Source organism: Phaethon aethereus (assembly GCF_964289735.1).
Source record: "Phaethon aethereus genome assembly, chromosome: 2".
Classification (NCBI taxonomy): Eukaryota; Metazoa; Chordata; class Aves; order Phaethontiformes; family Phaethontidae; genus Phaethon; species Phaethon aethereus.
This window is the reverse complement of record NC_138582.1, coordinates 47,699,391-47,706,677: the sequence shown is the minus strand read 5'-3', so window position 1 is coordinate 47,706,677 and position 7,287 is coordinate 47,699,391. Positions and strand designations below refer to the sequence as shown.

At 43.7% G+C, this 7,287-nt stretch overlaps 1 pseudogene across 1 annotated transcript in view; it reads left to right on the top strand.

The window, feature by feature from the left end:
- Window positions 1-805: 805 nt before the first annotated feature.
- LOC309402564 (chloride channel protein C-like) overlaps window positions 806-7,287 on the top strand; it is a 93,055-nt pseudogene continuing 86,573 nt past the window's right edge. The window contains exons 1-3 of the transcript in view: window positions 806-873; window positions 3,110-3,430; window positions 4,340-4,469. The product of the transcript in view is annotated as a chloride channel protein C-like (transcript). The remainder of the gene's footprint in view (window positions 874-3,109; window positions 3,431-4,339; window positions 4,470-7,287) is intronic.

Sequence of the window (7,287 nt, the reverse complement as noted above, 5' to 3'; positions counted from 1 at the left end):
TGAAAAACTCATGTTTGGCACTGGGGGGGGGGGGGTGAGCATATTTAATGATGACAGCTAAAATCCATAGGTTTTGGGTCAAATTCTGACAGGGCAATTAAGCAGTATGTATTTCTACATACTGTTTAATGTATTTCTAGTAGAGGAATTTCTAGTACAAAATGCTTTTACAACCCCCATCTGCTTTTGCCTTTTTGCCTTCTTCATCTAAGTATTCTGAAAATAACTATTTTATGTTAAGGAGGGAAAATGTTTTCAGGTTTCATCGTAAAACAATGAACAAATGCCCTCTGTGTGTACATATTTTGGAAGGCCTTGTCTGTCCTCTGTAGTTGTCTTAACTCCTGCATCTCTGGGGTGCAGCCGTGACCCCCTGCAATCACAAATACCTCTCTGCTTTTTGCCCTCAAGGTTTTGCGCGGGAGAAGGATGGACTTCACAACTCTGAGAGTTATATTCCGAAGCCGTTTATTGTCTTGTCTGACTCCAATATATATCATAATTTTCGCTTAGTCACTGCACACACACTCATGATTGGTTACAGCTTGTTACACACATTATTGCAATTGGCTATATACAAAATATCACGCGTTGTCCACGCGCCTCTCACACAGTCAGGATTCGCTGCTTGCAGGTGTTCCTGTTTTCCTCGCTTCTTCTTAGTTGTTTGTCACAGCTCCTTCTCCTCAAGGCCGAGCCGTGCAGATATCCAGCTGTTTACCAGCTTCTCAGTGCCACAGCTCCTTCTCCTTAAGGCTGAGCCGTGCAGATCAACACCACAGCTCCTTCTCCTTAAGGTCGAGCCATGCAGGGTGATCCCAACAGTTTTGGACCCTGGCCATTTGTGCAGTGCTTCTCAGAGGTTCGTGAAACGTAGTTCAGATAAGTTAGCGTACCGGTGGGTTTACGTTAACTATAGAGGAGTCTGTGAAAAAAATAGAAATAAAATTAGGGGTGCAAGTTTGAAGACACGTCGTTGTTCCATTTGTTTTTTAAAATTTGAATGCACGAGTGCCTGTGAGAATTTGCAGTACAGCCGAGCCACCGCTGCAGAGAGTGGGTTGGATTCATGTCTGATGGAAGAGGAGTTGTCTGCTTCAGTCTTCTGGCAACTAGGGACAAATGCTCAGGTACGCTCTTGCAGACGGTAATGGTATTCCTGTTTGAGGAAAAACAGCCATCCTGTTTACATAACAAATCATTGTGACATGGAATGAGGTATATCAGTGTTGTCTGTGAGTAGTGTGACAGCATCATCTCTTTCCTCTTTCTTTCATCCCTAAGTGCTACCTTTCCATAGCTGTAGTTTCGGGGGTTTTTTCCCTCCTTTCTGTATTGTTAAATGCATTTTGTATTTCTCTTTATGCTGTAATCTCTATAATGCCCATATCTATTCGCATATACCAGTTTGGTCTAACACAACTAGAAAACGACATCATACAAGTTCCCATGTCCCAGAAATAAAGAAATGGGCTAAATGCAGACTCGCGGCAGCCAGGCTGGGCGTCCCTGAACGAAGCAGCGCCGGGGTCCCAGCCAGGAGCTCTGCCCAGGTGCCTGCTGTTCTTGTTTGGGCTCCGCTTTCTTTCACTCTGTTTTAAACTTTGAATGGGACTAGTTAAACCCAACTTTTGTATAAGCACGAATTAGCAGTCTAATCACAAAACATTTTTGTGCTTAAACCCAAAACTAAGGTCTGAGCCACTGTGTTTATTAAAGCACTTACCACTTCTTAGATGAGAACAGGTCAAGATCAGTCAGAACCTGGGTATTCCTCCCCAGGTCACCTTTGACTGGAGTGATTTAATTGATCATACAGTGTGTGTTTGTTGTCAGGTAACTTCTCTATAGATGTATTGGTAGCAAAGATAAATTTATTTCCCTACATCTGTAAGGAAAGTAACATTTCTAATGTATTTACTGTTGATTTTAGCCATTCACACCATTACAGCAACAATTATTTTCAAAAGTTTTTGGTTTCCACCTAGACCACTTTTCTTTTTTTCTTTTAACTTTTTCTTCCCCCCACGCCCAACTGAGAGTTGCCAGGTCTGGAATTCGCATAGTACTTTTGCAGTGCCTGACTGAGCTGGCAAAACCCGCCCCCGTCATGGTATAAGAGATTGGACTTAGGCCATTGCTATATTCTGATCTGGAGGTGCCCCCCCCCCCCCCGGCAGTATTGCCTTGACGATGTGTTTCGTTACATCTGAGAAGTGTGACTAGTGAGCCATGAGGAAACTTTCAGCATTGCAAAAACACAGGTCCAAAAGGCTTGGCTTCAGCTAATTTGCATGTGGTTCATGTAGAGATATTTTTTCCTCTCTTGCCATTTAGTACTCACTAACTTACAACTAGGAACTATTTATGTTTCTTCATTATTTGAGATGAGACCTTTCCAAACTGGTCCACATGCCAGTAAGTGGAGAGCAGCAGCAATCTTTCTCTATCCTGTCTTCAGTAACCAAAAACACGCCTTGGAGGTGGCAAACACACAGCATGTTACCAATTTTTCTTTACAGTAAATATTTGACATGGATCAAGTCTTCTTCTGCTTTGATTGGACTGCCAACTTGCAAACTACCTTAGGTAAAGTATCCAAGCTGCAGTGGGTTTGGTAGTTTAGCAAATGTTTTTTATCTATCTAAAAAGAAATTTGACATGTAAATTCAAAGGAAATTGTGTCAGTTTTTAGTAAGTTTTTTTAGGGTGCTATAGTGAGAATTCAGGGTTTAAGTGAGCGTCACTGCAACCTAGATTTTGTTTTGTTTAATTAAATTGTGTGAGTGGATTAATGGATCAAGATCTCTGGACAGCCCAAAGCACAGCAAGTGATCATCTCTTTAAAACTGACAAATCCCCTACAGCTTAAACATCCCCGCCGTCTGAACAGTCAGCAAGGAGCTGGTGTGATAATCTTGCTGCAGTGGTTGGTATGTTCTTGGAGTGACTTCTTCACCAGAGAGCTCCAGCTCAGACGAGTTTTTGTTGCTTCAGCTGCGCTGGGTCTATACAGAGCCCCAGCAAACCAAGCCCAAACACAAACCAGCCAATCTCTGTGCCACAGCTGCTCCATCCTCGTGTGGTTTTCCATTTCTCTCTCTTTCAGTCTCAAGGAGACTGATCTTGGGCTCACAGCGTTCTTGTTGGCATCCCAAAGATTCTTGGAGGCCACTGTAACGTCATCACTTTTTTCCCACAGGACGCATATGGAAAATGGTGAAGAGGAGATGTTAATGGCAGAAGATCATGGGCCTGATTTGATTAATTCTCAGGATTTTCGGCAGCAATGTAGCATCAGCAGAAGCAGTTTAGCATATTACCACTGCAAGGAGAAGGAGAGAGAACACCTGATAGCTCATGAGAGTTTGGATTATTTGCCTTCACACAGTAAAGTTTATAAGAAGTGGCTACAACAGAGAACAAACAGGTAAACTTACCTTAAATACTGTTAAGTTACCTCTAAGGTATAGGTAATTTGGACAATCCAGGGAGATGCCTGGTAGTAGAGGGAATTAAGAAAGCATTTATTGTTTCTGTACATAGGCATGTACGGAATGTAGAAGGGAGCCAAGTGGCAAGCAACTTCGATGACGAGCATTTTTTTGAAAGTGCTTATGCCTTTGCTCTTGAGAAATTATTGAATATGCAAAAAAACTATTAATTACTCAATGTATGCAACTTAAAAGGAAGAGACTTTGCAGAGGTTTGGGGGAATGTTCTCTTGCTGAGACTTTTCTTGAAATTCACTGCATCTTAGTGTAATCTTCAGGAAACATGATGTTTGAATCTCAGTAGGGATGCTCTAGTCCTAGATGATACTAGAAATAAATCAGAAATTATTATTGGTGGACAATTATTATTAGAAGTATAAGCTTAGGAAAGAGAAACTAGAGATAAAGGTTTGCACATTTATATGATAGGTGCTGTGTCGGTGCATTAGGTACAGTAGAAGAAAACAGGAATTACTTTGAAATGAGTTCTGAGTGCTCTACTGAATGCTTAATTACTGAGACACATAATTGCATTTTGAGATGTCGTCAAACAATCTGAAAGCAGATTGCACTGCTACTTATATATTAAAAAAACAAAACCAAAACCAACCCCAGAAAATCCAACTATGTTTCTTACCCAAATGGAAGTGTCTTTCACCTGAAGGTAGAGTTTTGTTGAGTGGGCACTTTTTAACAGAGATATTGGCAAAAGCAGCTTCTTGCTCACGCAGTCGTGGTTAATAATCAAAATACTCTAAAAATGGAACTTGTGTGTTTGTGAGAGGAAGGGTGGCAAAGAGTCCTCTGCTGTAGGCTGAGAGGTAACTGTGTTTTCCTATTTCTAGAAAAGAATGGGATTGATGGCTGCTGATGGGGCTAATCGGAACAGCGGTTGGGGTGCTGGGGTCTTTGACTCATCAGATAATTGACTCTCTCATCAAATTGAAATGGGACCTGGTGGAAAATTACCTGCAGGTGAGCAAAAGAAAGTCAGAGTGACATCTTCTGTGTTTTGTTTATTAGAAAATCCCCATTGTAAAGTTTTAACTGACTGGAGGTGCTGCCTGTCTAGATGAGCGTGGACGTCAGATATCCTGCGGTGCTTTGTGTAGGCATGCTTTGGTGTCCTTTGCTACCACTTAGCCTATAGTACACTATAATATCTGATGGAGGTCTTCTCATGAGATTGATGAAGGCAGTCTTTAAAATATTGTGACCTTCCTCCTTGTACATAAGGGGCACATGCTGCTTTAGGAATTGTTGATGTCCCAGGGAAGGGATTAGGTTTCTCTTAAGATACTTAGTGAATGTGGACCTGGTATCAGATATGTTATTTCTTTCTTTGTCTGGTGCAGCTATCTTTTGCTAATGCTGTAATAGATTATTGTGGAATGGTTAATTTGTCCTTGATGGGTATCATCATCTCTGTGATAATTGGGATGCTGATGGTAAAAATCACTGAAAGGCTAAAACCAATGTAAATATTAAGACGTATCTGACCCCGCCTTCTTGTTTTTCTCAGCTGTAGAGAGAAGCAGGTGGTAAAATTTTCACCTGGTTTGTGATATCTGTGGTAGATAGTATGAATACTGAAGAGCTTCTTGTGAGAAAGGGGCTTTGATCTTTCGTTTCTGTTGAATCGTGATCAGGGAGGGTCCAGGCATCCCGTCAGCGGGTGCTGGGGGGAGCCTGTACAACCATCGAGCTGATAGCAGCCGCAGCAATTTGTGCAGAAAGGGGACAGGGTCTGGGCTGACACTGCTTTTGAGCTCAGCAACGGTGGCAAGGAGATGATCCCCAACACCCAGGGGAGAAATCACCCCTGACTCAGCAGAGGCCACAACCCAGAGCCAGCTCCCGAGGGAAGGTGCAGCTCTGCAGGTCTGGGGCTGCGGGCAGTGCCTGGGGCCTCTCGCTGAGGCTGGAGCATGGCAGATGAGCTCCTTGTCTGCACAGATAAGGTGGGAGAGCTGACGCTGCTGGAGCGCTGCAGTGGCTGGATACAGGCTCTTTAGGAAGGACAGACGGGGATGGTTAGGAGGGGCAGTTACTCTTTTTTGGTGAGAGAGCAGTGGGAATGGGTGGAGCTCTGCCTTGGAACAGAGGAGAGTCAGCTGAGAGCTTGTGGGTCAGGGTTAGAGGGCACACCAACATGTGTGATGTTGTTGTGGGTGTCTGCTATAGACCACCAGCTCATGAAGAATTATACAAGGCTGTCTTCAGACAATTGGAAGAAGTCTCATGTTCACTGGCTCAGATCCTCGTAGGGGTCTTCAACCAACCACCCCAGTATCTCCTGGAAGGACAACACAGCAAGGCACAAGCAATCCACAAGGTTTCTGGAGTAAATTGATAACAACTTCCTCGTAGATGATTGAGAAGCCAATGAGGGGACATGATATGCTGGACCTCATACTTACGGACAAGGAAAGACTGGTCAGGGATGTGAAGGTTGGGGGCAGCAGTGACCATGAGATGGCAGTGTGCAGGATTCTGAGATTACAGAGAAAAAGCAAAAGGCAGAATCACAATTCTGGATGTCAGGAGAGCACTTTGGTCTGTGCAGGGATCTGGTTGGAAGAATCCCAAAGGATTCTCCCATCCTAGAGAGAATAGGGGTCCAGGAGGGCTGGTTGGTTTTCAGGGACTATCTCCTCCATGGTGAAGAACAGTCCATGCCAATGAGCAGGATATCAAGTAAAAGGTGGCAGGAAGATCCTCACAAAACTCAAAACATAAAAAGGAAGCACACAAGAGATGGAAGCAGGGACAGGTGATCCAGGAGGAACAGAGAGACACTATCTGAGTGTGCAGGGATGGGGTGAGGAGAAGCTTCTGAGGACTGGAGGAAGCCAGTGTCACTCCTGTCTTCAAGAAGGATAAGAAGGAGGATCCAGGGAACTACAGGCCAGTCAGCCTCATCTTGACCCTGGGCAGGTGACAGAGGAAATAATCCTGGAAACCATTTCTAACTATGTGAAGGACAAGAAGGTGATGGGGAGTAGTCAGCATGGATTTACAGTGCATGACAGCCTTCTACAATGAGATGACTGGAGCAGTGGATGTTGTTTATCTTGACTTTAGCAAGGCTTTCATCACTGCCTCCCATAACACCCTCATAGACAAACTGATGGTATACAGATTAGGTAAGCAGACAGTGAAATGGATTTAAAACTGGCAGAACTGCTGGGCTCAAAGCAGTATAATCAGTAGCACAAAGTCCAGCTGAAGGCCAGTCACTACAGGTGTACCCCAGGGGTCAATACTGGGGCCAAACACTGTTGGATACCTTCACTAATGACCTGGATGATGGGACAGAGTACACCCTCAGCAAACTTGGAGACAAAAACAAAACTGGAAGGAAGCAGTGCTTGATAGACCAGATGACTGTGTTGCCATTCAGCCAACAGCTTCCTGAGCTGCATTAGGAGGAGTGTTGCCAGCAGGTGAAGGGAGGTGATCCTTCCCCTCTATTCAGCACTGGTGAGGCCACGTCTGGAGTGTTGTGTCCAGTTCTGGGCTCTCCAGTACAAGGGAGACATGGATATGTCCTCCACTATTCTGTGAAATCAAGATAATGGAATAAAGCTGACAACTGCTGAAGGATGGATCTCAGTCACTTGACAGAAATGCAAGGGGAGACTTATTCTGTGGAACAGATGGAAGCTGAATATATGAAAGGGAATATCCAAGAAATGAACAAGTTTAGGTTGTCCATGAAGAAAGTATATATAATTATCTTGGAACATTATTTCCCTGGGGTTTCTTATATACAAACTATGTGTATGTTTAT